Here is a 26,114-nt window from a genome sequence, read left to right on the forward strand (position 1 = left end):
GTACCCAGTCAGGGCATATGATGAATAAATCAACCTATGAAAATAAAATTTACCACATGAATTCTACCTCTATCTAGTCAGTAAGCAGAAAACACACCCTAGTACAAGATACATGTGTGTAAATTCCTAGCTACATGATTTAAAGAAATAAAATACTTATGAGTACAATACTTACATGTCTGTACATATAGCACAGCCAGTGAGTTTTAGGAACACAGAAGTGCACATACATAAAAAAAACACACAGAAAATAGGACCATGAGTAGGGCAAGCCTTTTAGAAAATATTTTAATGGCTTTATAAAAAGCCTTCACCCAAAGTTTGACGGGCTTTTGCAATCTTACATTTTTCTATTGCAAAATACACCTGCTTTCTTCTCCTTTTTCCCCCTAAACTAAATATTTCTTCCATCTAATGACTCTCTTTATTAGACAGCATCTAATTTGCATACATTTACATACAATTTAACTGCTAGCTTGTGAGAACAAAGAAATGGCTCTGTATTGCACTGAAGGACAATACTCAGAAAGGAAGGTATAAAAACCAGCTAGCTCGGTGGCTGTATATTCCCTTTGTTTCAGAAATACTAGGAGTTTTAAACACACTACTTAAAGGGTGAAAAAGATTATTTCATCAAACAATGAAAAAAGATACAGTGCAGCTTCCTTTTAACACATTCTCTCTCTGGCCTGGTTAATGGGATTTAAGGGTCCAATATTTCTTTGCTTTCTTCTGTTTCTTTTATTAGAACTGATGGATTTAATTCTGTCACATATTTTACTTCATATTTTATTCCTGTAACAATCTATGCTGAAGTTCAGCTGCAATGCTAATTCAATACTCTCTTCCTTTCCTTGCAGCCAGCCTGGAATACAACTGAATGATCTCTGATAGGCATGAAGTGCTCTGCCCTCAATGCCCAGTGCTAATGGATTTTAGAGAGAGTCTGCCAGAGCTTTACCTCATGGCAACAAGTCTAGAGATAATGAAAACTTACCATGTAGCTGACTGGGAATCAACAGGAAGGGAAGCAGGGCTGAGCTCCACTTGTGAGAACAGGGAGGGACTGTGGTCAGAGTAAATGCAGGATGTAAAGGATGCGTCAAGCCCTCTAGTTCCCTGAGGAGAGAGGGGAAAAAAAGAGGAGAAAATTATCTTTTAAGACCTTGCATGAAGGAAAACCCTTCAGAAGGAGTTTAGAAACCCTTTAGAAACAGTCAGGAACTCCAACACATGCCCTACCAAAAGCACGATACAACCAGCAAAGCGTTTTTCTCCAAAGGCTCTGTAGTTGGGGTACCAGTTGCTCAGGGAGCTACAGATCTAATCCATGTAGATTTGACATAAAAACCTTGCAACAACAAATTCAATGACTTGTGCTCAGTGGGGAAGAAAAATTAAAGTATCACTGTTCAGTGGCGTAGGGATGGGTGAAAGATGACCCAATCACTCACTCAAAGGGCCTGTCCTACAGAAATTACAAGAGAAACCTCTTCTGGTGTAAACAGACCTATTGCAATGGAATGGAATAGGACCAGACTTGGTAAAAAGCACTAGGCCAAGTGAGCCTGCACACAAAGCAGGTGTAGAATTCAGGACCCAGCAGTCATCTGCTCCGTTCAGTTTGCCCACTCAGCCATGTGGCCTGGGGCACACTGGCTTTATGTGATCAGCACAAGGCCAAGTGTTAATTCCATGGGAATTCTCACTCCAGCATGAGGGGTACAGTAGCACTGTTACTGACCGTACAGGAGCCACATCACAAGCTGTACACACAAGAAACTTGTGCTGATACTGCCCTGATGTGACTCACTGGCACTCAAAACACATTATGGATTATTTTCAGATGCAAACTTTAATTTAAAGCTGGCTGAAATGTTAATGAAGTTTTAGCTCTCTTTCAAAGGGGAAAATTCCCTACTGCTTACAATTTTTCCCCCTCTGCCTGATCTGCTTCTAGTGACATATAGCAACCAAACCTCATAAAAGAAATTAATCAAGCCTTCATATCATTTTTCCTTTTCAAGGGTGGAAAGGTTGAGGTGTGTGATCTTCAGCATTTCTGATGTATACCAAAATGATGCATTAGAAAACAGTGCAGGAAGGAAATTCCAAAGCCACAGTTCCCCTGATTATCATATCCTCTGCTCACAGCTGTATCTTGCTGAAACCACTGGGTTATCATTTCCAGAACCTTACAAGCATGGCTGTGTTAAGATGTAAGATGATTTTAACTGGAGCTGTCACAATCCCAACCTTCCCTCACCTCCGTCCTCTCCTTGTCACATGTCCTCAAGTCCACCCTAGAGCCAGGACAGCATAAGTGCCTGGTTCAGGGAGCTTTCAGCTGAATGAAGGTTTCTTTCCCATGTGCTTTTAGCCACATCAAACCCTCACTGCAGCTCAAGATCCAAGCAGAAAATTTGGGGATTAGAGCTAGGGAGGCAGCAGAACGGTTCAAGTGGAGGAACAGCAACAGAGCAGCATCTACACTGATTAGTTTAAGCTGCTGTAGACCTACACCTTGTGATGTCTAGGGCTGCTTTGGTATGACATGGGAGAAAGACTCTTATCACACAGCTGGAAGCCAAACCAATCACAGCTTTATAGGTAAAAAAGACCCCACCTCACACACTAACCTAAAATGAACTGCTGGGCTACATAGATCACACAGAACAGATGCAGTCTGCCTCTGATGAAAAATAGCTTGAGATAATGGTACACTGCTACAATCTGCACCAAGGGCATTTTCCAAGTGGCAGGTTGAATTAGCCTCAAGTGACATGCATTACAGAGTAACACTTCCCCGAGGCAATAAGGCAAGGTCCCACATTCAAATGGAAAGAATTGAGCATTCTTGCCAAAGGCAAATGATAAAGCATGTGATTAAGAACCACTGTTACCAGAAGATGGTGAAGCTCCTGAAAAATCTTTCAAGGACTTCAGAAAATACACCTGGAGATAAAAAGCAGGAATGTTCCTTTATATCTCTACAGTAACCATTACTACACATCTCTTTTGCTGATTTCCAGGGAAGAACATCAGTTCTGTCCTGACTAGAAACTAACTTTGTGACACTCAGTAGTTCTAAAACCACTCTGCCCAAACAGCAGTGCAGGATGGGTATCTGGATTTCAGCCGAGTACAGAAGACACTAAGTTCCCTTTCTTTTGCTTCTCAGCTCCAAGGAATTGGAATATTTTACATCCGATAAGAGAGATCCTTTGGTGGTAGGGAATCACCTGACAGCACCATCCACAATATCTTCAGAAGGAGTCACTAAGGAAAAGCTTCACTAGCCAGTTAGCACCCACAGGCGATTCACAATGTTTGGAAATTAAAGTAACTGAGAAAAAGAATCAGTGCAGACACCTGATCTTCACCTGTTTTCATCAGCTCAACAACCAATACCTACCTTTTCAGTACTGCAGTTAGAATTTGTATTACCAAGTTACAACCAGGCCACAAGGGCAGGACACCAGACCAGGCATAAGAACTGGTAACTTTTGTTCAACAATAACAAAAAATGCTTTCCAGCATATGTGAGTCGGAAGCAATGGCATCTACACAATTACTATTTTTCATTCCAGTCTTCTACACACTCTCAAGATGGTTACAGTTATTCTATCCACCATGGACAGCTGTATGAGTTGCTACACAAACCTATACACGTTCAAGTTATGCAACCCCTAGACAAGAGGCTTGGCTGGTTTCCCCAACAAGAGATTCCCATTTTCCTTCAACAGCCTTTAAGGTACAGTTACCAGTACAACCCATTTGTGTATTCTTCCTGTGGGGTCACTGAATACGTTTCTCTGCAAGATAACTGTCCTTTGGAAAACATGCATACCTAAAGATCCACATGATAACATATATGTGCAGACACACATATAAAATAAACTTGGCCAATACCTGTTTGATTGAATTAATTTTACTCTTTCCACAATACAACATGCGCCCACATCAGATTTGACTGTCTTTAAAACAATGACAGGAATCTAAAATTGTAAACTATGCCAACATTTGAATACTTTCTATTCAAGTGCTCTTTATCAGTAGAAAAGTGTATTACCACAACACTAGCCTCAAATTTTATCTTCTTTTTAACAGTTCTTGGAGCTTAAAGTAGGTTAAGCAAATTGTTCATCAGATTTTTCCCTTTCTTTTCTTTTGTTGTTATATAGTCTACTGAAGCTGAAAGATGAAAATGTAAAAGCTGGTTTGAGCAGAAGAATAATTCAGTGGAAGTCCTATTGGACCAAATTAAGTATTGGCATTTATCAAGTTCCACTCTTTGTACATATGGGTGGGATTATCCAAAGGAACAAGGGTGTGATTCTCTTTCCACTTAAATTATGGTAAAGAAGTCTAAGTTGAATCCATCAGCAATATATTCAGACCAGTTTTGAGCATTTTTGAAAATCCTCCTCATTCCAACCTGCCCAGACAGCAGGCATAAATAAATAAATAAACAAACAAATTTCCACCACCTTGTGTCCTGGAAGCACAAGCTGAAGTTTGTGCAGCTCTATCAAGTTAAGGATGCTGCGAGTTTCTTTTTAAATACAACCCATATTTCTGACGTTATTTCTTTCAAACATTCACTTAGATTTGATAAATTGTATTACATACAATTTGCCTCAGCAGCATTTCAAAGCATGACAGGCAGAGCACGAGCAGGCCATTTTTACAGGGAGCATACAATCTCCTCAGTTGTGTAGACAGCCTGGATTATGTATGCAGGCCCACACTCCCCGAGATAACAAAATTACCCGGCTCACACTCCAAGCCAGTCAGAAACTGTGGAGTCGCAGAGAGCAAAGTCAAGCCCGAGCCAATCAGTCCTGCTAAGCAGCTGCTATCTCAGTTGCTTATTAGTTCACCAGTACACTGGCCACGACCAAAGGCTTCAGATGGGCTTACAGTATGCACAGAACAAAATTGTCTCTGCTTTCAAATACCACAGAAACACAACCATGAATGAATACTATCGAAGGGTAGCGGTAGGAGAGAACCCTCTTGTTAAATTTACTCAAAACATTGTTTTTTGAACGCTGAAGAGAAAATCCTTACTCTTGAATACTGTATAATAACAGAACCATGCTGTTTGCTGGCAGAATGCTAAGTTTCATTTTCAGAAGAAAAAAAAATTTATAATAATTTTTCCTGATTTAGATGGGGTTTAGGTCAACCTTAGCTACATACAAATGAATGTTTTGTTCAAATTACAGGGTAATTTTAATTAGGACACCCTGCTAGACATCCTGTTGTTCTATTTAATGGACTTTCTCAATTATGAGAAGAAACACCTCCCCACCCGCCTGCAACTTAAAGTAAAAATTATGCTGAATAAATATACAAAGACAAAAATTATTATTCTGTATTAGATCTTTTTATTTCTGTTAATCTTTATTTGGCAACTGCTGTATCAAAAGGGCAGAGTTCAGAATCCCACACCCATTAAACACCTGTTAAAAACCACTTGAAGCACTGGTACCAGCCAAATATGTCCCAATTAAGCAGAAACGTTGGCACTGCTGTCTTGGGTAAGGAACACCCATTGCCATTTGCTCTCATTAGGTTAAACGGGTTTCTTGGGACATAGCTGAATTCCTGATTATGTGCATTGCAAATGGATGGAGAACACCAGAACAATAAAATTTAATTCAGCATAGCCTTCTGCCCAGTTGTCGAGCATGGGATTTTTGGGAAAAGCAAAAAAACTGAAGCTTTGGGAAGTGGACAAGAGTTGTATGTTCTAAGTATGCATGAGACAGCTCATACTTCTTTCAAGAAACTGCCTGGTTAATGTAAACAGAAATAATTGGGTTGAGATTTCTTCTTGAAAATGCTCTCTGATTTAAAGCCCATTTTATTTTTGTAAGCATCTCCTCCTCTGGACTTAGCATTAGTTTGATTTGCTTTCAGAGTTTTATTTGCTAGTTAGAAGTTTCTTTTTATATTCACTTCAGTGTTAAATTGGTCACTGATTTCTTAACTTTGTATGTTTATGATGCAGTGATGGAAGGCAAACCCTGGACAATAAAAGATTTGTTTGTAGATCAGACTCCAAGTACTGCAAGTTTTCCAAATATCTTTGTCAACTTAAATAAGTAAAGGCTCTTCTAGAGAGACCAGCTGCATGGCAAACAGAAGAATTTTGCCTGTCATTCATTTAACCTCTTGACCCCTGTCAAGGATGTGGGCATGCTTGCCAGTAAGTGACAAGTCAAGTGGTCTTTTACCAAATACTCAACAATACATTTCAGGGTGGTGCCACTAGACAGAATCAGAGTAGAGTGGTAGTGATTAAAAAATATGTTTGAAATGGTTCTAGTATCCATGCTCAATCCTCTATAATCCTGCTTCATTATCAATTTATTAACTTCCTTTGCTGTCCTTTCTGTCACCCTCCTGTGCTAGTTACTAATATATCTTAGTTTGAAAAGCACTGTACTCCTTAGGCACAAAAAGCTAGTATGCTTCACATAAAATCGATCAGTTATCTGTATCCAAGTAAGAGATGTACAGTCTCTGAATGGATACCTGCACAGTAAATGTACAAAAAGCATGGTTCGGCACAATAAACACCACTTCATTTGCAACTCATTGTCAGGATTTTAGCAGACTGAAAAGAACATCTATATATTTTTCTCTTTGCAAATGCCAGATAGATTTCTTCAGAACATAAATCCTGCTGGTTCTCTACTACCTCTTGTACTTAGTGTAGAATTCACAATTATTTAATGCCTACATTTCTGAAGTAAACTTTAGTACATGAAAAAAAAAGCATTCTAGAAATAAAATATATCAGCTAGCACTGATATAAAGCATTCTAGAAATAAAATATATCAGCTAGCACTTGCTGCTGACCTAAAACTATATTTATTTTCAAGACAACCATAAGAGTGGCAGATGCTTTCTTGTTCTGCCTGGCTACAAATGGCACTAAGAAATCCTAAGATAGACACCTGTATACTTACTCTTTCCTTGTTTCCCCCCCCACCTCCAAGTATTTTTTGCGTACAAACAACATTTTTTAATTTGCTATTGCTATTTATTTAGATATCCATGGGTGCTATATTCATTGTGGTGTCAAGAACAGCTTCCCTTCCATAATCCTACTGATCTCATCAAAGGATGCTAGGTACTCAAAACATCTGAAAAAGATAAAATAATCCATATTTACTCTCCATTATTTAATTCACAAAAAGTGTCGCTTATAGTGAAAATGTTTTAAAATAGTAACTCTCAAAATTGAGAGCTACAGTCCTAGTCTGTTTCTTAACTTAAGCATTAGTAGCTTCTCCTCTTAGAACTGGTGGCTGACATTTTACTCAGTAGATGATATCTGCAGCTGCAACACTTCCAGACTACAAAGAGTAGCAAAAGCTATCATTACAAATGGATGTTTTTTTTGGTAGACATTTTGAGACTAACAAAAAGCGAGTAGGAAAGACAGAGTATAGACTGGAAGAAAACAAAATAAGTCCACAAACAAACAAAACACTACAAATCACAACAGGACAAGAGAAAAATCAAGCGATGACATTATCTTACTGGATTAGTAAAAACAATTCTGTCTTGATTGGAATTCCACTTTTCTTTTTTCCTTTGTAGTTCCATCAGACAACTATTAAAATGTTTAGCTGCATCACTTTCACAATTACACGTAGATAGTTTATCAGGGTGTCTAAGCAAACAATGCAAATTAAAAGGTAAAACCAGGAGTATTTTGTACTGTAAAAACAAATAAATAAAGGGAAATATCTCCTGTATACTGCAAAAATCCCAAACCCAATTAGTTCTATATGTTTAAACTGGCATTTAACTTCCACTGAATTGATATTGTATTTTGAGCCCCAGAGAAGGTGCCTTCAGTAATACCTTTCAAATGTCTGAGCTCAACAAACCACAGAGAACTGTGAATTAACACATGTGCTGGAGCAGAGATGGACTATTCCGCAGGAGGAGAGACTTTGTCTACATCCCAAATATCTACAGACAAACCAAAACCTTTCACAATGTAATATAAATGCAAGATGTAGATTCAAAGGAGAGAAAGAAAGAAACAGCTTCAGAATGCAGAACACTTTGAGGAACTGACTTTTAATTACCCAAAATAGCAATTTTTAAAGCTATTGCAGGAGGCAATCAAGTCCTGTACATTAGCTGAGGACAAAACCCTCTCAACCCTAGAAATAAGTGGTAATACCCAAAAAATGGTGGGGAGGGGGAGAGAGAGAGAGCAAAAGACCAAGAAGTGAGATGTGGGGCTAATCCCAAATATAAAAACAGCTGGAATTAAAAACCCAGATACATCCTTTATCTCTGGGGCACGAAGGGACAAAATAATAGGGAGGCACATAATCTATATGCACAAACTAAGGGGAAGTCAGTGGAGGGATATATTAAAAAAATTAACGTTGCAATATGCCATCTTGTAATATTACATTGAAAACCACACTACTGTGTGTTGTTACTGTATTTGGTCAAGTGCACTACTGTATTTAATTTGAACTTTGATTACAATAACTCACACAATACAGAGAGGCAACCAAGCGACTCACGGTCCCTTCTGAAATCTTACCATATTAAAAATTTGACTGGAGTAGGAACACAGTAACCAAAATGTACGTATGCTACACCAGAGGAAGGGAGCAGAAGTACTGAACAGAGCCTTCCAGGACTCCTTGGTCATTTGTTACACACGAAGAACAGTAACTTTGCCGTGCCAGCAGTGAGACCTTTAGAACAGCAGATAAATTTGGTGCTGTCTGCATCAGACACAGCAAACCATGGGCTGCCCAATTTTCTAAGGAGGGCACAGACGCTCTGCACACCTGAGCACGATTAAGTCTTACTGCTTATGAAGAAGAGAGTCAGTGTTGGCAGTACAGTGGCTTGAAGGGGAGGGAGGCAGTTGGAGGGGAAGCATAAACCTGTTTCTGCTCACTACCAACAACATTATTGCAGGCACCAATAATGAGGTGGCTGGGCTAGAAGGGGAAAGGGATATAGGAGCTGGAGTGCTTTATCAGCTCCAAGACCAATGCTGGTTTTGGCACTATTTTCACTCTAGTGAGTTACAAACAACAAAAAAAACCCAACCAAGCAGGTGCTAGCAATCTGAGAGACCACATGCCAGCTACAGCTGCTTCAAACTGATTCAATTACATCTGCCTGAATAGTCCCAGGACATTGAATCCACTTAAGGGAACCACAGGTCGAAGGGAGACCCAGTACTTTGGTATCTTAAGACTCCATTAATTTAAAGTGGAAACCCTCCCAACTGAAATGGGAGGAGGGTATTCATATAGGGTCTGAACCATATGATCACACTCAGACTAGGACAAGATGGAAGACAGCATGTTCATGACACTGATCCCAGTAAAAGCCCATTAGAAATAATGCCTCAAAATTTTCTCGAAGCAGTCTGACAGCATTGCCTTGTTTCCCAAAACACTGGGTGCAGTACATTTGCTTAAACATGCTCTTGGGATTGGGACTTCACTCCAAACCTTGTTTGTACAAAAAGGGGCCAAGCAGCTGGGAAATTCTGGAGTGTAGTGTGTCCTCATTAGCTTCCATCTGCCATCAAAACTCAGCTCATGGCAAGTTTGGCTAAGTCCTGGTGTTCTCAGGTCCAAATCTGGGTCAGTTTTAATTACACTATACAGAATTCAGTGTGCAGTTTTTAAATCCTTATTATACAGCGCAGAAGAACGGGCAGCTCTCCAACTAATCAATTTTTTAAAAGTACATATATAAAAATTTTAAACCAGGCTAGACAGACAGTGGGTGGAAGAGAAAAAAAAATGTATAAGTGAGTACAGGGGTTAGTTAAGAGAACTGTTAGCAAAAGTGGGTCACCAGCAAGTTCTGCTTTAAAACTTCAAAGGAAGGGGAAAAAGGAAAAAAAAAATCTTCATTTTTTAAGACACTGAAACTGATGTGCAAGATGTATACAATTCATATTGCTTCTAGAATCAGCATGGGTTACACACAATAATACTGCAGCCAAATTTTTATGAAGGAGAAGATGGATTGTCTTGCGGTTACAAGACCGTAACAGGCACTGGCTGACCTATTCCCATACCTTTAACTGTGTTATTGCCAGGGTTGGGGAAGTCATTTTCCTCAAGGGCAAAGCCTTTAAGCCCACAGGTACAAAAAAAGGATGTGTTGGTTAGAAGTATGATTCAATGGCATTCTTGAAGGTGACAGGGAAATGCAGGATGTTAGTCTAAATCCTTACCTAATTAATGTGTTTTAGACTACTTCAACTACTATTTATTTCCTCTTTTTCTATGCCATCAAATAGCCATCAGCCAGGTCAGAACTTGAAGAGTTTTTCTTGCCAGGTTGCTGGCAAACAAAATTATAGAGGCACAGATAGCTGCATGTTTTTCACTGAACAGACACTCGGGACAGGATAGCACGCCAAATCTTATCTATGCAAATTGGGCTAAAATCTACTCTCAAAGTCAACAACCAGAATGTGCCCTGTTTAGAATCTTTGTCAGATGCAAGGAAGCAAGTAGAAGTCTTCAGTGACAGCTACCGACATAAAGGTAGCTCAGAAATGGAGAAAGATGATCAAGGAGCAGAGTAAATAGCAATGAAATGATAGATGCTTGTTAGATGAGCAAAATATTCTGCCATCTCCTTACACAAGAACTACACCTTCAAAGATTTCCAAGGATTTTTTTAACCATTTCTATGAAAAACTCCTGGTAAAGTAACACACCCTTCATGCACCTTGTTAGCATTGTCATAGTTTTCATTTCAGAATTACAGCATAGCACAAACACAACAAAATCCTGCACTCTCCCTTGTACTTCCTCACTTGATGGCTAATCCATACACCTCCAGCTGCTGGATGAACCTAGCACATTCTGACACAGCATGAAATACACCACTATTTCCAAATCAACAAAAGCTACAAGGCTGCAGTAACCACTCAGTGCTCTTTATTTGAAAGGAAGCATTTTCTTTAAAGTAACCTCCCTCTCTCAGATGTGGCCTCTCATATCCAAAAATCCATACATTCAACACATTACACAACAATCCAAGCAGAAATAAAAAAAAAAGGTTAAAACCCCCCAAAATCTTACCAGAGGAATATCACAATCTTAGGGATCCTCAACTTCTCCATTTCAGTACCTAGTTTTCAAATGGAGGAGGTTTTTTTACCCATACCACCTGACTGGTCTCAAGTTCTATCCCCACCTGGGCCCACTTGCATTAATTAGGACAATTAGCTTCACCGTCTCCGAATGATTTTCAATTTAGTTAAGCTTGGAGAAAAAAAAGCAAGCTGAAGCCACAAACAGATTGGCCAAGGTGACCCTCAACTACTGAAGAATAAAATTACCCCATGGAAATCTGTTTTCTGAGGATCTGGCTTATTAAGAGAACTTTTTGCTATGAAGTTTCAATGCACATCAGTAGCGGAGCAAAAAGGAGCAGGAGAATGATAACGCAGCAAACACGAGTAAATTTAGCCCATACAGTATCGCTGTAACAGAATGATCACATTCTGTAGCAGAAGTGGAATTTCAGTGCTGAGAAGTAGACCATTTTATCTTTTAAAGCACTGTTACTGAAGTTAGGCATGTCTGATGGATTATTTGAAGACATGACCCACCAGTGACTAAGCAGAACAGCCAAGCTGTGAACTATACACAAAGAAGAGTGGAGTAACAATGCTATCTAGTGCTGCACATCCTCTGAAACACTGACAAGGAAACTCCGTGATGGAACAGGGTGGCTACTTGGGAAGCCCAGGATCAGAGGACTGTGTAGTTTGAAAGTTCATCTTCTAATTATTTTTTTAGTTTTATATAATGTACTGATGTTGCTTTATTAGATGATTTTACATTCCTCTTTCTATGGCTTCTCTTCCTTTTCTTCTTCCTCCATTTGACATACATTAGAATAAACCAAGCCAGAAGGTAAAAGTCAAAGATGGCTAGAATTGTATCCAAGGGCCAAGGTGGACTTTTTCTAGGCTCTGAGTAAACTTAAGGACTGCAAATATGACAACAGGTATCACTCACTACCTGCTGCAATGGTGGAACCACAGAGTAGAAGGAACACTACCCCTTTAAGTGTCTTTACATATCAGTCTCTAGACATGTGGAAGATGCAGTGTTGGAAACAATCTCTCCCTTACTCCCCTCCCAAAAGAAACAACAAAAAACCCACCACTACCAACAGCAAAACACAACAAGATGAGAGACTACAGGGTGAAAGGAGTGGGTCTGCCCATGCTCACAACCCTAGAGGCAGACTTCTTTCTTTCCCTTCCTCCCTCTAAAATCGTGTTTGGATGTGACCCAAGTTAAAGTCACAGTAACTCTTCTGTCTTCAGCTTACAATGCAGCCACTTCCGACTTGTCTATTGTCACCCTGACTAGTTCAGGATGTATTTGCTAGCCCCAAAGTCTCACCAGGGAGCCTATGGAAGAGGAGATTGTCTGGTATTTCCTAAACAGTCCACACTGTTCTTGTGTAGCAAGGCTCCCAGTGAAGCACATCATCTTGCTACAATTCTACTCATGAGGAAGCAGTGAAAGATGTGTCATGGCATATGAAGGCAGATATCATCTACAGCAACAAAGCAAGGACGCCATTCTGAGACAGGGGACATTTTATTTTTTGCAGACTGTTAGAATCCAGGGATGTTAAAAACATAGGAGTCATTTACAGAATGAATTAAAACATAGTGGTCACAAGTTAGAAATTAAAGAGAGAATCTTCTCAGATGTATTTCTGCTAGAATTTCAGGCTACTGTGTTCCTCTTACTGTACCTACATATAGCATTTAACATAATCCTCTTTTTGGGGTCTGTCCTCTCCACAGCATCAGCTGGAATACCTGAGACATCAGTATGATTTATAAATGGAATAAGTCTCTCAACTTTATTGTACTTGGCTGCAAGAGCTTTAAGTCATATCCTTAACATTTGAATGCCACTTTTCTATTGCACTTTATTTTTGAGTGGGTGTTTTTGGCACTATACAGTCTATGTAAAATGAAGCAGTACATAAGAAAATGCAACACCTAGTCTCATGTGTTTCATAAACATCCAGCCCCTGACTTGTGTGTGCTGTGCAGCACAGTTGCTATTGCCAGCTAACAACATGTTCTAAACTGACATAGTAAGTCCTACAGATCTCATTTTTTGAATTTTAGAAACAGTGGAGCCATATTAAAAGGAATTTGCCAAAATACCTGCAGAGAAGGAGGAAACCTGCAATTTTCTCACTGCAGTGATGAGATGGTATCAAGAACAGTGGTAAACAAGGCCAACTAAAGAGACCACAAATACTTTCCTAAAGAATAATACTCCTGTATCTTGTTCTTGAATAAAAACTGAGAGTACCCACTAAAGGGATGTCAACTTTTCAAGATTTTTTTGTCCTGCCTGCATGACAGATGACAGCAAAAACAGCACACATATCTCAGTTTATTCCCTTCAGTGATTTGATAGCCAAACTAATGTCAGAAGATGAATTCAGAAGGCCCTTTATAGCAAGACAGATTATAACCCAAGTTTAAGAGAGAAAAGGTAATTACAACAGAAAAATACAGGGACAACCATGAAAAGAAAGTTTACAACATAACTGCTTTTGTACAGCAACATGAGATAAACACCAATTATCACAATTTTCTAGATAAGGAAACAAAAAGCTCTGATCACAAAATAAATCAAGGGACTCATGCTGAATGTACATGATTATGTCATACTCTGGTTTCTATTAATTTTATCACGTTTACCCTCAGTACCTGGCAACTAGTGCTTTCTATATTCGGATAAAGAAGACAACAACAACAACAGGTAAGCACTGAAGCATGCATTTGGAGCGCGGTTCAAATGAAAACGTACCATGCCCACATCACATCCCTCTGCAGACCAGCAGACAGGCTCAGGAGCATGTCCCTGACTCTAGCCAGGGCAGTTACTCACTGTACCTGTGGGCAGGACAAATGAGAAGTCTTGGTGCCTTGCACTAAATCTTTCTAGTTGCTGGCAAACCACTGGCCAGGCATTTTCTGAGCAAGGGGTTATTTATGCCATATATACATATATGTATATATATTTGTTACATTATCTTTTCATTAAGTGGTCCTTGATAAGCTTTTTATTTTTTTTCATGAGTGTATCTAATTTCCTTAGTAGTCAGACTTCCTTCTGCTTTTTCTTCATCTTGGGATAATGACTTCTATTGTCAATATTAGCACTATGTGTCGAAAAGAGATTTTCTGGAACTGCAGAAAAGAGATCAGTCTATAGATCACTCCTTCTTGGTTAAAACTGCATAGAGTGTAAACAGATCTCAAGACAATGGCAGATCTGTTCCTATCTCATGATGTAGATTTCAACAGATTGTTAAGGATGCTGTAGCTTTGCGGTTTGTTTAACTAGATTTATCACATACTAACTCCTTTTACAAGAGCAAAGAGATGCTTTATTGAGCCAAGAGGCACAAACTGAGTAGATATGAAGATGAAATGGTCTGAAATTGCCAGTCAAACAGTGTGACTGCATCTGCTGCTTGGATGCTGCCTAAATAGGCCAAGATCAAGGTTGTAAGGATTGATTTGATCCTGATCCCTCAAAGTAAACAAGACCCAGAACTCAAAGCTCATAATAAAATTTAAAATTATCCAATGAAGTCATCTTGTATTTCCCCACTGTAATGCATATATAGTGTATGCATGTGTCTATGTGCACACTTTCACGCTCAAATTCACCTTATCCCCTACATTTCTATGTTCCACCACTGCAAACACACTCTGAAAGAACAAAATTGCTGGAGGAAAATAGCACCCATTGGGGCAGAGAACCTGTGTGCTACCGTTCCCTGTTACTAATCAGAAAGCACCGATTCACAACTCCTTGCCTCACCTCCCTGCCCCTTTACCAACGAGGAACTCACCTTACATCCCTATAATGCTTTCCTTGGCCAAGTCTGCAACCCCAGGCAACCCAGCCTCCACTGCAGGCAGCAAAGGCGGCGAGCTCAGCTCGGAGTTTGACATGCTTGGTGCATGTCATACAACACAAGCAACCTGCTAACGAGCTGCTATGTGCTCTCTCAAAGTCACAGCTGCCAGCAACAATTGAGCAAGTGCAGCCTAGCTTTTCAGGATTCCTGCCTGTTGCCCAGGAACCACACAAAGCACTGGAGATTTTAAACAGGTGCAAACAGTGCTTTTCTCCCATGTCAGGCTGCACAGCCTCTGCAACAGCCACACAAGAAGAAGCAGAAAGCAGGAAATGAACTTCCACAATGCGATCAGAGTTGCTGGTGATAATGCAACACTTTGATGGCCCGTGAAAAACAGGTTGTACATAGCACCATAAGCAGATGCAGGAAGGCTTGGTCAGGCTTGCCTTCATGAAACCTGCTTTTCCCAGAAATATGCAACGATATTGTAATTCTGGTTACACATTTTTTAAAATTTGTCAGTGTTTCTCACCTGCAAAATATTTTGTTAATTTAGGAGGTAACATTTCTGAACAAGCAATGATTCAGAACGTGTAATGAGCACCAAAAATAAATGAAAAGGGTGTATTTCAAAGCTTACTTTTAGAATAATTTGATAGCTGCAGAGGAATTCTTAATGCACAAAACTGTCTTTCAAATAAGTGGCTTAAAAAGCATAATACAAATCACGTACATTATCTAATTGCGTGTATGTACAGAAATTCTACATGTACCATCTGTTTACAGCTCATTGCTTAACATTATAACCTTGTACATACACAGCTCAGTGCATAGGTGGTACCGTAGGTAAACACAAATTGTATCTCCTGAACTGAAAATCTGTGAGTCAACTTTTAACAGGCTCGTTAGAAAAGATGGCACTAACTCCAGAATGGTTTGTTTTGTCAATATTGCCTACGCTGTGTTAAGGTCATCAGTATGAGTTTGTTACTAGCCACGTTCCCACACTGGTAATCAGGCAAATTCCTGTTGATTTCAGGCAGAATCTCGTCTGAATCGGAAGGGAGCAGAAACTGGTTAAGGCCATTAACCAGATGGCCACTGAGATCTGGTGTTCTCATGCTGGGATCAGCTGCTCTACCTGTTCCTTCCAAGCCCACTCACAAGCCCAGGCACAGGTCAAGCCTTGAGCAAGGCTCTTCTGCTGTTCCTTCAGAAATGTAACGTTACAATGCTGACATGCATGCTAAGGGCTTCTGTCTAAACTGGAAGCACTCAGATAGGTTTTACCTTCCCTTTTAGATCCAGCTTTTCACTTGGATATGAGGCTGAAAAGGCTAAAGGGTTCTCGTGCAGAGACGCCAACAAAAACAAAGGTAAACTTAGAATTTTCATTAACTGTAAATTACAAGAGCAAACAGAAATAAGGATTGATGTGAGCAACAGGGAATGCTAAAGCTTCACCAAATGTAATGTGTAATGCTTCAACCCAAACATATTTTGGGATGACTGCCAAGAAGATGGGTATAAATGTGGGAGGCTTAGTAGAGTACAGTTTGAGCTAAAATGTGTAAAGTTTTCACTTGTGCTAAGGAAACATTCGTAGCTAGGTAAAAACAAGGCCTTATGAAAAATCCAATTTTACATCTAATCTAAATTTCCCTGGGCAAAGCAACTGCTCTCTTCCTAAACTGATCCTCGAGATAGCTGGCGGTAGCATATAATTATTGTGAATAGTATTGCCATGGGCTAGGCACTAGATGAATATTGTAAATTCTAGAGGTGTCTATTCCAGCATTACATGGTTTGATGTATTCATCTAAACCTGAATTGGAATTACTCGTCAAGACGCTTCTGTTATTTGGTGGTCCAATGACATCTGTACAACCAGGAGACAGAAGTGTTGGCTCTGTCTAACAAGTTTTCTTGTGCTGTCTTAGCTTACACCGTTGTATGTTAGCTCTTCAGACCTAAATACTCCTAGTGGTGAAGGATAAAGTATCCTAATCATCAGAGCTTCTCCAGTGACGAATATTACAATATCCTACATGGTTTTGGAGCTGTAGGAGAAAGGGCATTAAATAACCCAATAATCTCAATTTGCTGCTGAACATCCCACAGCAGAAAAAGGCCTACATGGTTGAGGTTTGGTTATCTGCTGTCAGAGATTTGCTCAACAGTAAGAGTAAGAGGTTCTTCTAGCTCTACTAGAAGACTAGCTCATGAACTAAGACTTAAGTTTACTTTCAGTGAGATAAACAATGAATAATTCTAGTAAAGGCAAGAGGCTGGAGAGTAAAAGGCTATAAACGCTATAGAAATTTTCAACACAGGCTCATTTCTCAGCTTTTCTAAAGCTACTTTCTTCTTGAGTTGATAGACCAATTATTTCAGGAAAAAATGTCAGTGTTAGTAAAGCTTTTTACCTATTTTTCTGCAGAGATTTCAGACAGCTTATACAGTAATGAAGGTCCAAGAAGGCATTTTACTGGCTCCCACTTCAGCTTTATTCATCTGATTAGTTCCAAAATATTTAGTCAGTAACACAAGCTATTTCATGTTTCTCCATGTTAAGTGCAGGGTATATCCTTCCCTCTCTGTGCCTGAGATGATGCGTTTCTTAGGTTTCCCAGTTCTGCAGCTGACAGATACTGACAAGCTTTGGATTCCCCTTTATGCACCTCCAGTTTCACAGATGTGGAAGTAAGAAGATCCTATTGGAACACAGTACAGGAATCACACTAACAATACTCAGTTCATCCCAATACTTGGCAAATAAACACAACCTTCTGATAAAGAGGTGGTTACAACAGGAACTCATCCCATCTAAAAGAGAAAAATCTGAAAAGACACCACCTATTCATTCCATTGTTCCACATGCAGATCTATTCAGCTGGGAGGGCTGAAGGTGACAAATAACCCTAGGAATATATGCACATGATGCTACTTGTCACCAGATGTTATAATGCAGCCTTCAGTGGCAGGGGAAACTGTGTCCTTCCATTCACTGGAGAAAGTCTTCCCTAAGGCTGACACTGGCATGAGAATGATGAGAGCATGTAGGAAGGACTCAAATGTAAATGCAGGTCAGATTTATTTCTAATGGCTTAGTAGCAGGGGAAGACATTTCTTAGGTTGTCCAAGAACAGAAAGTGTGCCATAAAGTTTAATTACAACAGTGATTCAATAAACTCTTTTTAACTCTAAGTAAGGATCCTTGACATTATGGAACAGGCCAGGATTCACTGTTTTGGCAGTGATAGTAGGATGAAGCTATGCCTTCTCTAAAGTTAAACTTTCCTTCAAATTACATCAAGTGCGTGCACCTCAGCAAAGCTTTGAGAAGCCTGAAAAAAGAATGTATCCTTTCCTGCAGTGACTTCTGTAAAATAAGAAACTGGATTAACCACAGTCTCCACTGGTGCCAGCCAGACCACGAAGTGTAGCATCAACACTGTGCTTGTAAGGTAGAAGCTACTGTAATTTTAAAGAATATCAATTATACATTGTGCCACAGAAGTACTATAATCTGACTTCACATTTCTTACAAACTATGTCTTCTTGCACTCCTACATAATACCAGAATAAGAAACACTGAATTACTTTCTAGGATATATTTACAAAACTCTGGGATATTCTAAGCAGATACAAGCTAATATTATTATTCTGAATAGAAGTACAAGCTGCCCTCCATCCACAGCACCATGCAGGCTGTCATTTTTGTAGTTAGGATGCATTTTGCAGCAAGACATAACTGTTCTTTCAAGTGCACTGTACTGTTAGTTGTTGTCACAATTATTTATAACTGGGGACATCTATCTCCTACTAACCTTCTGTTCTGGTCCAATATACAGAAAACAATTCTTGAAGCATAAAGTACAATTATAAGAATTTAAATTCAGTATTTCTTAGCTAGATTCTGCCCTCTGGTTTTGACTCTAATCCCAGGCAAGCCAAAGATGACATTCAGTCTTCCACTTCCCACAGTTGTAGGGTTTGTGTGCATGAAAATTTAATTTTCATGAGAGGTCAGGATAGAAGATGAAGATGTACAGCTAAAGAAAAGGGTTTTCAAAGAGACCTGTAAACATGAGACCACACATTGCATTTCTTTTTAAAATGTATCATAAAGGGACTGTAGCATTCTTTAACACAGAGAAGCAGCAGAATAGTGCATGAAACACTCAATGCCAAGAAAGAATCTGTCCCTATTTTAGCTGTGAATTATCCTACAACCTTGAGAAGATTACTTAACTGTTTCATGTTTCTGTTTCACCATCTATCAAATGGGGACAATGATATTTCATAAAACCACTCTAAGATTCTTCTAAAAATGGATGTAATTTGGAAACGTGTAAAACACATGAAATTTCTAAAAAAGCTCACTGAGAATATAAGAATAAATACTGCTTTTAACACTTGTTGCAATATTTTAATACAACTCATGCCTTTCCCATAAGTACTTTACAATATTTTCAAGAGTTTATATGTACTGTTTACAATTATCAGCATATGGGATTTGAAGATACTACATGCTAAAGTTTAAACTTCCAACTGTTGGTTGAAACACAAATATTTTTAAGGACTTCAGTAAGAGATGGACTGGGTCCTGTATTTTTTTCCTAAAACAGGCAATAGTCCTCCAGCTGAGGGAGCACTGGATTCTTTGAAACCCACAATAATCAGCAAAGTAAAAGAAAAAGAGGTTAACACTGTGTCCTGCCTCCCCAGCACTCTTTTCAGCACTTACATGATACAGATGCCACAGAAGACTCACTCTTACTTTGAAGTGCAGGAAAATATATCATGGTAAAAGACTGAGTGTCATTCAAAGCATCCTTTGAAACTTCTTAAAAAACTGAGCTTTGTATCTAGAGAGGTTTTAATGATTAGTTTATTTTTCTGTACTTTTAGACCACAGCATAGAAAATGCATTACACGTATAAAACTCAACAAACTTTGCAGGCTTTAGATATTCAAATACCTCTACTTCTCAAGGTTTATCCTGCTTAAAAATGTATTTGTAGGGTGTGATCCAAAAGTGGCTGGACATAATATTGTAGGTCCAATTCCAAGTTATCAATCAGTTTGTTACATTTTCAAGGCAGGTATTTCAGTGCAGAAGAGAAGTGTTTTCTCAACTTTGTATTACAAGACTGGATTACAGAGCTTCTTGAATAATCTACATTACAAATGGGATCAAGCATGGAAATTGCCAGGCCCAAAAGATTATATTTTCTAGGCATTGTTAAGACTATGTTCTCTGAACATTGTTAACAATCAAAAACAAGATCTCAGAACTGGGGATGGCTCACAAGTTTAGAGACAGCACTCATTATAAACCAAATGCTATAATAGTTGTGTTACTGAGGGAGAAAAAAGTTGGGGAGATTCTACAGCCATTTCATCTCTCATAAGTATTTTATTCACTAACTTTGTAATACAGACAAGACAATTTCTATCCTTCAAATGATTCAATCATATTTATAGCAGATAAAATTTTGCAGGTAATACATTAGGTACAGTCACCTTATCTCCAAGTAAAAAAAAGACATACATAGTTGAATACAAAGGCAGCAAAATGAATTTTTTTACTCTTATCAAGATGAACATAATACTTAAATGCAAACAGGACAGCTAGATAAGAATTAAAAAAGACATGAAAATTCTCCTATTTTTGGTGTGATTAAGAAAGCAACACCAGGCAAAAAGGAAAAAACACAGTCATCCAAATTAATCCAAATTTTGAAAAATATATATGGCCCAGAATCTGTGTAGACCTCTGAAGAGAGACTGCCAGCTAGAAGAACAGGAGTGATGGGGGATGCTTTCAGATATTTAAGAGCGTAGAGTGTGGAACAGAGTGCAAGAGCACAAATGTGCCCCCAGAGGCTGTGCTAGAGCTTCAAATATCTCCAGCTCAAGTGACTAATGGGAATGTGCAAAGAGACAACCACTTCAAGCAGAACTTTTTACTGATTAAGTCACTACCATAAATCTCAATATGTTCCCTGCCATATTGGCAGCCTGTCCCTTTTTTCCTTTTAACTGTGGGCCAGTCCTCAGCTGGTATAAATTGGCATCGCATTTTGTTGCCTTCAGTGGAGCTAAGCCAATTGATGCCATCTGAGCATCTGATATTATATTTCTGTAGCAGTTAAAAAATGATACAGTGGCATTAATTACTACATAGTCATGTCTCATAACCTCATGGCAGGGGTGTAAAGACTTCTCATTTATAGTCACCAGTCAACATACAGAGTGGAAGGGTCAATTGGTCATTCCATGCTCAGTTTGATGGCTGTAAAGCTACTAGTCATTCCAAACACAGGAAAAACCTCTTTTCATTTTCCTATGTGATTTAAATACTTAAATTTTGTTAACTCATAGGCATGTAGTAGCTACTCTATATCCTTAAAGCACCATAATCCAGTGCATCAAAAATGTAATGGATCTGACATGCAGAAGAACAGGCAACTGGAGCAGACAAAAATTCATTTAACTGAGAAACCCAAGTCCCACTGCCAATAGTAGATGCTAAGGGAAAGAGGGATAAGAACACTTTCATCTGTAAGCATTCTGCTACAGCCTAACAGCACATCAGAGATGCAGACACAGAAAGTCTTCAGTTTTGTTAAGAGAGAAAGTGGTCGGGTTTTTTTTTTTTTTTTTGTTTGTTTCAGCAAAGGGAGAAATGAAGCACAGGACTAATTATGGACAACTGCATTTAGTTTGGACTATCTCTTACAATGACCTGACATTCATAGTTTATACCTTTTGTGTACAAGACCCATATGTTCCATGTCATTGCAGAAAGAAATTATCTAAACAGAAAATTGTAACACCGGAATAAAATCTGTCTTCTCCAATGAAATAACATTTCTTACTTTGTCCCCAACACAAAAGAAGTGCAACCTACATTACAAAGAACCAGGGTGGGCTCAGACACTTGGATATCCAGTAGAAGCAATGCATCTACATTTTAGATGCAGCACAATGTTCACTAACTCACACAGGATATTGAAGGTATTGTCTGTGTATCTGAGGGAGGGGTAAATGGGGAGTTAGTCTGTGGCACTGAAACTATCTTGGCCTGTCTTCATTTGCATTCTTTGCCCTTTCCAGTATATCCTCTCATATATAATTATCTCCTCAGCTCCCAAGTTATTTTGTTTTAAGCACTTCACAGCCCCTGGACACTCAACATTGAGATCTTACTGAACATTAAACAAGCAGATTGCCATATTTGTCTTTAAATAGGTACTAACCTATCAGACAAAAAACTTATTCTCCACCTTCTCATTAGAATTTACATGTTAAAGCAGCATGCACATTCCTAACAAACTTCCAAATGGGGAAGTAAGCAGATTAATTCTACAGGTAAATGTATAATCAACTGGCCTTAGGTAGACTGAAGCCTATGTCCCAAAATACAGAGGGTTTGCTATGGATATAATGTAATTACCAAACAACAAGCAAAGGCCAAAACACAGGAAGATAAACCCATGACTGACTTCAAGAAGTGTTTTACTTGAGTAAAGACAATGAAATTCAGGGCTTTAGTCACAAAAGAGCAGAGCTACTGAAAAACAGAAACAGAGAAAGAGACTTTAGAGAACACAGTTTATGGGGGAAGGATAAGAATAAACAGGAAAATTAATAGGAAACAGGAGGACTAGAGAACTGCAGGTTTCAAAACACACTAGTATTTAACATGGCAAAAGAAGTAACTGAATCTACTGATATCTACTAGGAAAATGCCAAGATGCTAAATAAAGTGTCCTCACAGTCACAAACTTTTGTTGTTAGGTTCTGATAGGAGGACAATGACATGAGCTCCACTACTTTCATTCTAGAGAGCATTCCACTGGGAACAACTTCAGATGGAGAAATCATGGACTTTCTCTCAGACCTGAGTGTATCTGAATAAATGTTTGAAACCTATTACATACCCAGTAGAAAATGGAAGAGTATTTAAAACAGACACATTCTGCCTAACTCAAATAAATTTAAACCAGTTGACTAAGAATATGACTTAAATTCATACAAAAAGTATCATCCATCTTTTAAAGCTTGGTCTCCTGTTTCTACATTGTACTTGGAAGAAATATGGCCATATTCATGGGCCATATTCATAAGTCAGTCATGGGATCCTGCTGTCCTGTTATTACTTAGACAACAGTTTTGCTAGAAGCTTAGGAGCTCTTAGAATAACTGGAGGGAATGAGTTTGACAAGAGATCAAAGAGATCAATTACTACTGTGTCCACTGGACTTTAAGTGTCCAGTGGACACCAGCTGGCTGGGTAGAAAATGGGAATTAACACAGTTTAGTTTTAGAATACTAACATACAAAGTAGAATAATTACTTCCTCCAAAAAAACATGGTTGGAGTTTATATTGTCATTTTGTATGTAATAGAGTTTTCCTAATGTCTATTGTTTATCAAAAAACCTTGTTTGCAATGTTTCTCTATAAAACTGATATACCCAATTTCAATTTCTAATCAGAAAAACCATGCAGATGTTACTAATAGGCCAAATGCTGGAATGCTTGCCCAGGATTTAGGCTGTCCACTGTTACAGACACAATGTGAGTAAGACTCCCCATGACATTTAGTTGATGAGTCTGGAGAAGTCTGGCCAAGAACCTTGATCATAAACAGAAATTTACAGGCTATGCAGCCTTGTAACATCCATGTCTCAAGTCTATTTCTCTGTTTTCTATACATTGACCCTTTTTTTCTTCCCTTTGAAAAGGAAGGGAACCAGGTTAAAAAAAAAAAAAATCAAAAACCAAACAAGCCCATAACAGAGTTGTCCTAAATCTCTCTGAAGAAACAGACACAACAAAGAGCTCCTCAAATTGAATTCCAGGTGAAAGCTCCTTGCTCCAGATGTGTAGTCCTAAACAAGAGAAGCCATGCAATTTTTTTTTATGCTGCAACAAACTAGCCTTTAAATTTGTATTTACTACAGTAAATTGTGCTTACTTTAACCTGTGATTTCGCCAGCTAGCAATAATTTTGGACTGTTGCTCAGAAGACATCTCTTTGCTTTGCTAACTACCTGTTATGATGTGTAAGTCACTGCAGAATTTAGCCATGTAGATTTTGAAAGCAATATGCAGCTCTGAAACAATTTGGAAATATTTCTTCAAATTCTATGCTGTCAAAACTCAATAAAACTGCAAAAAGCACATAGCATCTATAAACACTGCAGCTGGCTACACAAAAAGCTGCATAGAGTAAGGGTTATCAGAGCAGGAAAACACTGTTAATTACTAAGCATTGTTTCTTGAAGTATAATACCCCTACCTGGGAACTACACATTCCTACCTATACATCATAACAGTATCACAGGGGTAAATATCTCTAGGGAAAAAAGAAAAGAAACCAAAAAGATAAATTAAACAACTTAACAAACAAGGTACTCACTGCTTAGAACCTATCTGCAGATGTTCAACTAACAACTTCACTTTTCCCTCCCCTTCTTTCAGCAAAATGTGGAACTGTGAGCATTACAAAGATTGAATTTCTTTTCATAAAAAGTTAAAGGCTAATACTCAGTAGAAGCCAATAATAATTTTGTGTTAAAATATCTACATAATAAGAACACCACTGTGATGGTAAATTTCCACCTTGCACATTAAATACTAGTGTACTCAAGCTTCTCCTATGCCTGTGGCTTGGGCAATGCTCTGCTCAGGAAACTCAGGATAAATCTCTCCTCGGATTATTCTGGTGTGAGCTACCCCAACAAAGGGACTTTTATTCTGATATGGCTCAACCAAAAAAGTACTCCAGACAGATATACAAGGAAAACAGAATATACCCCACAAGCAACAATCACACCACCATTATGTATTCAAATTTAAAGTATTTTCAGGATTAAGCAGTAACAGCCCTGACATGATAAGACATAGTATGGCCTCATCCTGCAAGCCTCTCATCTGAATAATCCTAAGTGTGTGCAGTCCCTTGCAGCAATTGTTAGGTGTAGAAAACTATGAAATTTGGGAGGAAACAGATAAAAAAGCTGAAGCACAGAGCAACAATGTAACTCACTTAAAACTCTACAGAAAACAAATAGAAATTAATAAATTAAACCATTTCTGACTATTAATCTTTTCTGTGGGACTCGAGATCTATCCCATGAGAATAAGCATAAAAAAGCAAAAGCAACCCCTCCCTTGACATTTTATTATATTTCTATAGTCGTCTCAATATACCAGATCAATTGCATTTGAAAATGCAGCTATTAAACCATAAGTAGACCATCTTTGGAGCCTTTGTTTGTCAATTGCATCAAACAACAATTCTTCTGCAGACAAGAAATCAGACTGTATTTTTACAATAATTGCAAGCCATTTCTAGGAAGAAAGAGGTAGCAACAATACCCAAGGAAATAAAATAACACACTTTTGTGCTTTCCCATCAAACCCGATAGTGGTAGGGGTTTAAATCGGTCAGAGGCAGCTACGCATGAGAGATTGCACTCTGCAGGCTCTATCAGTCAGAAGTCAAGGATACATGTCCATGATTTATCATACTTTTCATGGTAATTAGCTAGAGTGCCATTTTGCTTCCAGTAGCATCACTCAACTTCCTTTTTTTAATTTGGTCTTTTTTTTTTTTTTGCAAATGAATTTACATATTTCTCAGTCTCTCATCCCCTACTATGTTTTATTTATGAATATAGGCCTTGCTGATGGTAACTTTAATGTGAAGAAAGTAGTAATTAGTGTACCTATCTGCTAAGTTAATCCCTTTCCCACAATGTCTGCAGAGAAGTTTAAGGTAAGTAACAGTTTGCAGTCAATATTAGGTTTAATTATGCTTAATGAGGGGAACTATCTCTGTTTAATAACTGCACCTAGGTGTGTAGCTTCTATATGAGTTTTTCTCCCAATCTCATTCCACACTGTTAATAGTGCCACTGTACAGGGTACTTGTGGTGCTTTAATCCATAAAACTTCTCCAGGAGAGGCAAGCAAGTGAGGCACCTGTTACAATACACATTCAGAGGGAGCAGAATGGCCTTAGAACAATGACAGCTTTGTGTAAGGAAAAAGTTCTACCATCTCACATTTAGTGGATGGAGTGCACTGGAGAAAAGATGCTGAACCCCCAAAATGGCCACAGATGTTCCTCAA

General features: G+C 38.6%; 1 protein-coding gene across 14 annotated transcripts in view; it reads right to left on the reverse strand.

The window, feature by feature from the left end:
* ZBTB20 (zinc finger and BTB domain containing 20) overlaps positions 1–26,114 on the reverse strand; it is a 482,085-nt gene that overhangs the window by 360,082 nt on the left and 95,889 nt on the right. For 12 of the 14 annotated variants that reach the window (XR_010996228.1, XR_010996231.1, XR_010996227.1 and 9 more), the window contains one exon: positions 998–1,119. The gene's annotated coding sequence lies outside the window, so the exon portion shown is untranslated. Of the gene's footprint in view, positions 1–997; positions 1,120–8,590; positions 8,611–14,949; positions 15,543–26,114 lie in introns of those variants that run through there. The other 2 variants (XM_068181106.1, XM_068181107.1) reach the window with 2 other exon arrangements.

The sequence above is a fragment of the Anomalospiza imberbis genome, chromosome 2 (genome assembly GCF_031753505.1).
Source record: "Anomalospiza imberbis isolate Cuckoo-Finch-1a 21T00152 chromosome 2, ASM3175350v1, whole genome shotgun sequence".
Lineage (NCBI taxonomy): Eukaryota > Metazoa > Chordata > Aves > Passeriformes > Viduidae > Anomalospiza > Anomalospiza imberbis.